This window comes from Saccopteryx bilineata, chromosome 5 (genome assembly GCF_036850765.1).
Source record: "Saccopteryx bilineata isolate mSacBil1 chromosome 5, mSacBil1_pri_phased_curated, whole genome shotgun sequence".
Classification (NCBI taxonomy): Eukaryota; Metazoa; Chordata; class Mammalia; order Chiroptera; family Emballonuridae; genus Saccopteryx; species Saccopteryx bilineata.
Window position 1 is genome coordinate 194,447,485 of NC_089494.1, and position 10,368 is coordinate 194,457,852.

At 42.7% G+C, this 10,368-nt stretch overlaps 1 pseudogene; it reads right to left on the reverse strand.

The window, feature by feature from the left end:
* Positions 1-2,464, reverse strand: LOC136306608 (ceramide transfer protein pseudogene; annotated as a pseudogene).
* Between the last annotated feature and the right edge of the window lie 7,904 nt (positions 2,465-10,368).

Genomic DNA, 10,368 nt, shown 5'->3' on the forward strand with positions numbered 1-10,368 from the left:
TTAGAACAAACTAGGTTTTCCTGCAGTTTTTTCTTAAACATAAGAAGAAAATGTTTTAGAAACTTTGGGTACTCTCTTTGCCACTGCCCTCACAACAGCGAGGCCGGCACCTGTCCTCCAGGGCTCACATCAGCTCCATGTGTACCCCGGCATAAAGTGCTGTCCCTGCCAACCTCCAGGTGTTTCTCTGAGCACCTACCAAGTTTTGACAAGTCATAACAATATTTATTTTGGAAGGGACACATCGACTGTTTAGAGAAACACTGTCACAATCCACAGAAGAATTGCACAATGTCCCAAGTTTCAGAGTCATTTCAGTCAAAGTTGGTATCTTTCAAATGACAGAAAAATATATCTCTCTGAAAAGCAGACCACATTTTCTTGTGCCTTTGATAAAAGGTGACTGCATTACAAGCTAATGTTTTTACCACATGAAAGCTTTCTCTGGTGGTTTCCCAATCATTGCAAACGTCAACATTCCACAAGTAATTGCTGACCTTATGTCCTGTAACGTCTGTCACTGTGTGAGTAGTTTTCAAAGAATGCAGAACAGCCCTGGCCGGTTGGCTCAGTGGTAGAGCATCGGCCTGGCGTGCAAGGGGTCCCGGGTTCGATTCCCAGCCAGGGCACACAGGAGAAGCGCCCATCTGCTTCTCCACCCCTCCCCCTCTCCTTCCTCTCTGTCTCTCTCTTTCCCTCCCGCAGCGAGGCTCCATTGGAGCAAAGATGACCCGGGCGCTGGGGATGGCTCCTTGGCCTCTGCCCCAGGCGCTAGAGTGGCTCTGGTCGCAACAGAGCGACACCCGGAGGGGCAGAGCATCGCCCCCTGGTGGGCAAAGCGTTGCCCCCTGGTGGGCGTGCCGGGTGGATCCCAGTCAGGTGCATGCAGGAGTCTGTCTGACTGTCTCTCCCCATTTCCAGCTTCAGAAAAATACAAAAAAAAAAAAAAGGGAAAAAAGAATGCAGAACAATCCCCTTTCTATTTCACTTCTTTATGCCTTCATTTCTCCTACTTCTGCAACCAACTGCCAGTTTTACATGAGTCTCCGCAGAAGAAAGGGAGCTTGCATATGGCATGAATATAGGCTGGTGGAACCTGGCCTTTTCATTCTGCGACTTATTCTATTTTGTCTGGTCTATCAAGAGCAGCTTCAATAGCATCAAACAACTCTTCTTCACTAATCAGACTGGTTGGACCTTTCTCATACTCTGGTCCTCCAAAGTGGAATTTTTTTCTTAGGGTCTGTCATGGCATTTTTGAATGCTTCCTCTATTCTTCTTTTCTCAATTTCCTTAACCAGTCTTTATTTTTCCAGTTGTCCTGATGTTTTACAATTAGTTCAACACAATGAGAAAGTGTAGCAAGTTTTCCAGCAGTAGTTGCTTTAAAAATTATTGTTTCACCTTTAAAGTCTATGCCACTAATTCCTTTCTGTTTTAGATGTGGAAACATTCTAACCCATTTAGATACCTTTTCCTTATTGCCCTAGAGATTAGGCAAGAAATCTCCATCAGAATGTGTTGTAAGAAAGTAATCTGCATCATTTTCTACTACTTTATCCCTTTGAAGTTCATGCTCAGAGACAGCACTAACAGAAGCACCAAAGTACTTCTACAGAGTGTCAGGTTGTTTACATAGGATATCTCTAAAGGTTTCTCATTTCAGCCATTTTCTCAATTAAACTGTGGCTTTTTTTTTTTTTACAGGGACAGAGAGAGAGTCAAAGAGAGAGATAGACAGGGACAGACAGACAGGAATGGAGAGAGACGAGAAGTATCAATCATCAGTTTTTCGTTGCAACACCTTAGCTGTTCATTGATTGCTTTCTCATATGTGCCTTGACCAAGGGGCCACAGCAGACCAACTAACTCCTTGCTAAAGCCAGAGACCTTGGGTCCAAGCTGGTGAGCCTTGCTCAAACCAGATGAGCCTGTGCTCAAGCTGGCGACCTCGGGGTCTCAAACCTGGTCCTCCGCATCCCAGTCCGATGCTTTATCCACTGTGCCACCGCCTGGTCAGGCTGGCTTTCCTTGAGTGAAGAAATTGCAGAGTAGCCACTTGCTCCAGATAGCAGTGAAACCATTGAGCCAAGCTGGATTCAGACCCATAACTAGATTGTCTTTTGTTATTGGAGATCATCCTTCCCCATGTACTCTGTGATCTGGATCCTGAACATGAAGCTACCAAAGATATCATTTCCATTAATATCCAATTGACAGTCATCAAAATCATTAGGTATATAACAGCTTTGCTGAAACAGATGGATGCTTTGTAGTCATACTTTACTCTGGCTCATCTACAAATTTGTAGTAAGAGTATTATTTTTCAAAACTACCCAGCAATACTGCCACCATGCATGTAGTTTGTCCAGTTGCTGAGAACGTACTTCCCTCTCCCTTCCCCAGGCCCATTCCATCTCCAGATCGTTTGGAAAATCTGGGAGTTCCAGCTCTGGTTGGTCATCTGACCTCGAGGAGGCACTACAGCAGAGCAGGAGACAGGCCCTGATCCCTCAGGTGCATGACAGGAGGCACCAGTCCAAGGGACCGAGCGTTGAGGGACGGCAAAGGGAAGAGTGCCTGAGTACCCGCCCTGGCCCCTGGGGCAGCTGGAGGAGGGAGGGAGTTCATTCAAGGAGGTGCTGCTGCCACCATGGTGCCGGACACTGAGCACACTGGAGAAGGAGGGCAGAGGTGAAGAAAGCCTGCCTTTCCATCCATTGGCCACAGCTGCCCAAACTCAGTTCCCTCATACGAGTCTCAAACACAGAAGGAAAAGGGAAGGAAGAAGGGAAGAAAATATCCAGCTGCAGAAAACCTGGTTCATTCATTTCTGCACTAACTCTGCCATCTCCTGCCTGGCCCACTGTTTACTCCTCCACTTTTTCCTCCCTTTGCCCCTGGACTCCCACCCTGTACCCCTTCCAAGGCCTGATGCAGCACTTGGCGAACTCAGATCCCCTTCCACACCCTACCTCTGGACCTCCCTAGTGACACAGTTACAGAAGTCCTCCTGTATATTAATTTTGCATTTTGCTACTCTTCTGAATTTATTAGTTCTGTGGATGCTGAAAAAAAACATAACTACTAAGAAGGGCTCCTGAGGCTAACTGGAATCAAATTAAAAAACAAAAATGAGCCTGACCTGAGGTAGCACACTGGATGGAGCGTTGACCTGGAATGCTGAGATTGCTGCTGGTTTGATGCCTTGGGCTTGCCTAGTCAAGGCACATATGGGAAGCAACTACGAGTTGATGCTTCCCACTCCTCACCCTCATTCCTCTCTCTCTCTCTCTCTCTCCTCTCCCTACAATAAATAAAAATCTTTAAAAAAAACAACACACACAAAAAAGCAAACAGCCTGACTAGGCGGTGGTGCAGTGGATAGAGCGTTGGACTGGGATGCAGAGGATCCAGGTTTGAGACCCCGAGGTCGCCAGCTTGAGTGTGGGCTCATCTGGTTTGAACAAAAAAAGCTTACCAGCTTGGACTCGAGCAGGGGGTTACTCACTCTGCTGACGGCCCATGGTCAAGGCACATATGAGAAAGCAATCAATGAACAACTAAGGTGTTGCAACTTGCAATGAAAAACTAATGAATGATGCTTCTCATCTCTCCTTTCTTGTCTGTCTGTCCCTGTCTATCCCTCTCTCTGACTCTCTCTCTTTCTCTGTAAAAAAAAAAAAGCAAACTAAAAACAACCAGCACTGGCCAGAGAGCCTCGTCCTACACATCAAGGTTTCCGGTCCATTCTGGTAAGGACACATACAAGAATCAACCAATGAATACATAAATAAGTGTAACAACAAACCAGCTTTTCTCTCTCACTCTTTTTCTCCCTTCTTCTCTCTCTCTAATGATAAAAAAATAAAAAATAAAAAAAGAGTCTAGTAACTATTTCTACACTGGTGCCTCTTAGGCAAACTGCACTTCTCAGAGAAGCTACACTAAACTGCCTGCCTGCACTTGTCATCTGAGCCAGCTCCGAAGAAGCAGTTCCTGCTATTGTATTTCAACCTGTAAGACTGAAGTTTTCCTTGTCCAATCAGAGCTGTGCAACCATATCTCCCACCAACATCTTCACCAACCAATCAGAGTAACTTCATTCTGACCAATCAGAACAGTGCTTTTTGGACCAATCAAACTGTGAGGATTTGGAGTCCTCATTTGCATGGAGACAGACAAATCAGGGGCTGGAGTGAGAGGGGTAAACTTCTGTCATATAAGTCATTTCCTCTGGCTCAGAGAGTGTTCCATCACGAGTGGGAGTTTGTGTTTCCCCTCCTGGAGCTGGAGCTAAAACATTAGCTTCCTGGAGCAGACCAGACTAAAGCAGAGCTGTCTAGCTGGAAAGGGACCTCACTCCAGGGCTTCACTGCCCCAAGACCTCTTCATAGAGCTCTTCCACAGCCATGCTGTTTTCAAAGTCCTCAATTGAGCTGTTTGCATTGAATACGGTTTCCTTCTTCACCACTCCCTGAATTAGCGTTTCCTGTTGGTGTTGAATGGTGCCAATATCATTGGTTGATAGTTCTAATAGTATTTTGGTGGAATCCTTAAGGTTCACTCTGTATATAGGGTGGGGCACAAGTAAGTTTACAAATTGTTCATATGGAAAATAATACAATAATGAATAAATAAGAATAAACTGTTTGGCATACTCATAACTGTAAACCTACTTTTGCCCCACCCTGTAATATGTCATCTGCAAATAATGAGTTTTACTTCGTCCTTTGCAATTTGGATACCTTTTATTCATTTATTTTTGTTATTATTATTATTTTACATCTCACCTGTGCATTGAATTTGTAATAAAGGAAGTAGTGAGAGGAAGGAAGCATTTAGAGTCAAAACTTTAGACACTGGAGAGATAAAAATTAAATCAACAAGAGAAAAGTAGGGGAGAGTCAGTCAGAGGGAAGCTTGTCCAACTTTCAACATCAAATCAAGAAATGTGGGGAAAGCAGCCCTGGCCAAACAGCTCGTTTGGTTGGAGCATTGTCCCAAAGTGCAGAGGTTGCCGGTTTGATCTCCGATCAGGGCACATACAGAAACAGATTCTGTCTCTCTCCTGCTCTCTTTCTTCATCTCTCTAAAATCAATAAAATAAAGATTTTTAAAAATGTACAGAAAGCAAAGGACGAGGAGAGAGGAGAAGCAGTCCTTGTCTTTCGGAGCTGAGAGGCACGCTGCTAACAAGTGAGAGTGTGCAGTTCAGAGCAGATGCTTCTTCCATCCTATGAGCAGATGTCACTCTTGCCCACACCCTTCGATACCTTTTCTTATTTTTTGCTTGATTGCTGTGGCTAGTGAAGGTCACATTCTTAGAACTATTTTGAGCATTGGCTGCAGCTTGGCAGCCCCAGGCACTATTGGAGACACTATGAGTAGGAGGGCCACCAAGACAGGAGCTGGGGCTGAACAGGGTCTGGTGGCAGAGCGATGAGAGGCAGGTTGACCTGTGAAAGGGGCACAAGCTGGGCCTGACCTGTGGTAGCGCAGTGAATAAAGCGTCGACCTGGAAATGCTGAGGTCACGGATTCGAAACCCTGGGCTTGATTGGGAGTTGATGCTTCCAGTTCCTCCCCCCCCCTCTCTGTCTCTCCTCTCTCTCTCTCTCTCTGTCTCTCGCTCTCTTCTCTAAAATGAATAAATTAAAAAAAATTTAAAAAAAAAGAAAGGGGCACAAGCTGGGGGCTCATGTAAAGGCTGTGGGTCCTGCTGTCCAAAGGTCCAAGCATTATGGAATCCCCATCAAGTGCGCTATACCTAGAGTATTTTATTCTGTGAGGTGCTAATATAAATGGCATGTGTTATTCATTTCAAATTGCACTTATTTATTGATGGTAGATAGAAAAGTGGTTGGCCGTTATAAATTAATTTAAGGAGGGTTATTTATTTATTTGGAGAATGTGTAGTTGGGTCTTGTGTTTGATCTGCTTTGACACTATCTTTAATTATTGTATTTAGACCATTGCTGTTTTAAGTTATTATTGATATGTTTGGACTAATACCAGTTATATTTGTTGTTGATTTCTATTGATTGTGCCAATTTCTTGTTCCTATTTTTATCTTCCACTCTTTTTTGCTATTGATGGACTGAGCATTTTATATGATTCAATTTTTTCTTCTTTCCTAGCGTATAAATTATACATATTTTAAAAAGAAGACATATTTAAAAAAAAACATTTTCAGAGGTTGCCTTATAATTTCTGACCTATAACAATTTCCTTCACTCTAAAGAAATACTTTTGATATTTTTTGCAAGGCAAGCATATTGGCAAAAAATTTCTTCAATGTATGATTATCTGAGAAAGTTTTAATTTTTTTCTTTACTTTTGAAGTTTAAATTTTATATGTACAGAATCCTAGGTTAGTGGTTTTTTCTTTCAACACTTTAAATATTTCATTACAGTTTCTTCATGCCTGCATGGTTTCTAAGGAGAAGTTGGATGTAATTCTTATCTTTGCTCCTCTAGAGATAAGATCCTTTTTTTTAAATCTTTGGCTTCTTTATTTTTAATTTTAGGTAGTTTGAATATGGTATACTGATGTATAATTTATTCAGTAATTATTCTGCTTGGTGTTCTTTGAGCTTCCCATGATTTTATAGGATAAATAATTTTGTCCTCCAAAAATTCATATGGCCTGAACTGGTGGTGGAGCAGTGGATAGTGTCAACCTGGAATGCTGAGGTCCCAGGTTTGAAACCCTGAGGTTGATGGCTTGAGTGTAGGCTCACCAGCTTGAGCATGGGGTCACTGACTTGAGTATGGGATCACTGGCTAGAGCATGAAATCATCGACATGATGCCATGGTCCTTGACTTGAGCCCAGGGGTGTTGGCTTGAGCAAGGAGGTCAATGGTTTGGCTGGAGGCCCACTAATCAAGGCATGTATGAGAAGTAATCAATGAACAACTAAGAGTGATGCAACTATGAGCTGATGCTTCTCATCTATTTCTCTTCTTCTCTCTCTCTCTCTGTCTCTCTTTTGCTAAAAGAAAAAAAAAGAAAGAAAGAAAAGAAAAAGAAAAGAATAGAAAAAAATTAATCTGTGGAAAACCTAACCAACATGTGATGGTATTAACAGGTGGGGCTTTTGATAGGTAATTACGTCCTGAAGATAGAGCCCTCATTAATGAAATTAGCACTCTTATAAAAACAGCTATGACAGCCTGGATAGAGCGTCGGACTGGGATGCGGAAGACCCAAGTTCGAGACCCCGAGGTTGCCAGCTTGAGCACGGGCTCATCTGGTTTGAGCAAGGCTCACCAGCTTGTGCCCAAGATCGCTGGCTCAAGCAAGGGGTTACTCAGTCTGCTAAAGGCCCATGGTCAAGGCACATATGAGAAAGCAATCAATGAACAACTAAGGTGTCACAATGCGCAACGAAAAACTGTTTATTGATGCTTCTCATCTCTCTCCATTCCTGTCTGTCTGTCCCTGTTTATCCCTCTCTCTCTGACTCTCTCTCTGTCTCTGTAAACAAACAAACAAACAAAAAACAGCTATGACAGCCTGACTGGCGGTGGCACACTAGATAGAGCTGGGATCCCTAGTTCGAAACCCCTAGGTCACCAGTTTAAGCATGGTTTTCTCGGCTTGAGTTAAAGCCCAAGGTCATTGGCTTGAGCCCAAAGTTGCTGGTTTGAGCAAGGGATCACTGGGTTAGCTAAAACACCCCAGTCAAAGCTTGAATGAGAAGCAATCAATAAACAACTAAAATTGACACAACTATGAATTGATGCTTCTCATCTCTCTTGCCTCTCAGTCTCCCTTCATTGCAGTCTCTCTTTCTGAAGTCAATACAAATAAAACTAGAAAATAAAAGCTCCTTGCCATTTGAGGATATAGCAAGAAGATGGCCATCTACAAACTGGGACAAAGCCATCACCAGAACTGAATTTGTCAGCACCTTGATCATGTACTTTTCTTCCTCCAGAACTGTGAGAAATAAATGTTTGCCGTTTAAGTCCCCAGTATGAAGTACTTAGTTATAGCAGCCTGAGTTGACCAAGTAATGTGGTTTTGAGGCTGACCTTAATTGGGGGGAAATTCTTAGTTACTATTGTTTCAAATATTGCTTTTGTACCTTTTTCTCTTCCTTTTCCTATTGGTATTCACATTATGTGTGTACTATACCTATTGTAGTTGTATCATCTTGAATATTGATTCCTTTTTATTCAGTCTTCTTTCGGTTTCTATTGACATATCCTCAAGCTCAGAATTCTTCATTTGGGTTAAGTCAACTAATAAGCCTATAAAAGGCATTCTTTTTTAAAAAAGATTATTTATTTATTTATTTTAGAGAGGAGAGAGAGAGAGAGAGAGAGAGAGAGAGAAGGGGGGTGGAGCAAGAAGCATCAACACCTATATGTGCCTTAACCAGGCAAGTCCAGGGTTTTGAAATGGTGACCTCAGTGTTCTAGGTTGATGCATTATCCACTGTGCCATCACAGATGAGGCAAAAAAGCATTCTTTATTTCTTAATCATTATGTTCTCTAATGTTTCTTCCTTTTTTTTATAGAGACAGAGAGAGAGTCAGAGAGAGGGATAGATAGGGACAGACAGACAGGAACAGAGAGATGAGAAGCATCAATCATCAGTTTTTTGTTAGGACACCTTAGTTGTTCATTGATTGCTTTCCATGTGTGCCTTGACCGTGGGCCTTTAGCAGACTGAGTAACCCCTTGCTCAAGCCAGCGATCTTGGGTCCAAGCTGGTGAGCTTTGCTCAAACCAGATGAGCCTGCGCTCAAGCTGGCGACCTTGGGGTCTTGAACCTGGGTCCTCCACATCCCAGTCCAACGCTCTATCCACTGCGCCACCGCCTGGTCAGGCATCTAATGTTTCTTCTTGATTCCTAGAATTTTCATCTCTATTTCCATTACCCATCTATTCTTTTATCTTGTCAACTTTTTCCATCAGAACACTTAGTATATTAATCATAGTTGTTTTACATTCATGGCCTGATAATTACAGCATTCCTGCCATATATAAGTCTGGTTCTGAAGCTTTTTCTGTCTCTTCAAACTGTGTTTTTTACCTTTTTTGTATGCCTTTAATTTTTTATTATTTTTTTGTATTTTTCCGAAGCTGGAAATGGGGAGGCAGTCAAACAGACTCCCGCATGAGCCCGACCGGGATCCACCCAGCACGCCCACCAATAGGTTAGGATCTAGTAAATAACTTCTCTTGGGGGCAGGCTTTAAAACAAAGTGATTTAGTTTGTTTCAAAATGGTTACTTTTCCTGAGGAACTTCAAAGGAATTTTTCTCTGATCTTTCTTGGTAGAATTCCAGGAGATAAAACACAAAGTGAGAGGACCCCCTTTGAGTTTTTAGCTCATAAACTTGTCTACTATAAGCCTCTAGCAAGTTGTCAATTACAACTCAGGTTCTTCTATTTCTAGAACTGATCCATTAAGTTGTGATTCTGTCTTTGCCTGACTGTCTCTCATTATAGGGGAAGCCATTTGACCTGGATCTTCACTCCTCTGATAGATCTAAGAGAAGCGATTGGTTTTTCATTTTATTCAGCTGTTTGTTTGTTTAGGCAGAATGGTGACTATGGATGAAAAAGGGTGGAGGTGGGGGGCTCTGTGAGCCTGGTCAGTAGTGGCACAGTGGATAGAGCATCAACCTAGAATGCTGAGGTTGCTGAGTCAAAAACCCGAAGCTGGCCTGACTAGGCGGTGGCACAGTGGATAGAGCATCGGACTGGGATGCGGAGGACCCAGGTTCGAGAACCCAAGGTCGCCAGCTTGAGCGCGGGCTCATCTGGTTTGAGCAAAAGCTCACCAACTTGAGCCCAAGGTCGCTGGCTCGAGCAAGGGGTTACTTGGTCTGCTGAAGGCCCACAGTCAAGGCATATATGAGAAAGCATTCAATGAACAACTAAGGTGTCAAAATGAAAAACTGATGATTGATGCTTCTCATCTCTCTCCGTTCCTGTCTGTCTGTCCCTTTCTATCCCTCTCTCTGACTCACTCCCTGTCTCTGTAAAAAATAAAATAAAAAATTAAAATTAAAAAAAACTAATGATTGATGCTTCTCATCTCTCTCCATTCCTGTCTGTCTGTCCTTGTCTATCTCTCTCTGACTCACTCTGTCTCTGTAAAAAATAAAAAAATTAAAAAAAAATAAATAGAAAGAAAGAAAAAAAGAAAAAACATAGAAAAGAAAAAAAGAAAAGAAAGGGGAAGCGACGGGAAGGAAAGGGAAGGGAAAGGAGGAAGGAAGAAAGAAATAAAAAGGTGTATGGAAAATAATCTCACAGGGTGATCTGATCATAAGTTATTAACTAGCCTGACCTGTTATGGTACAGTGGATAAAGTGTTGACCTGGAACGCTGAGGTTGCCAGTTCA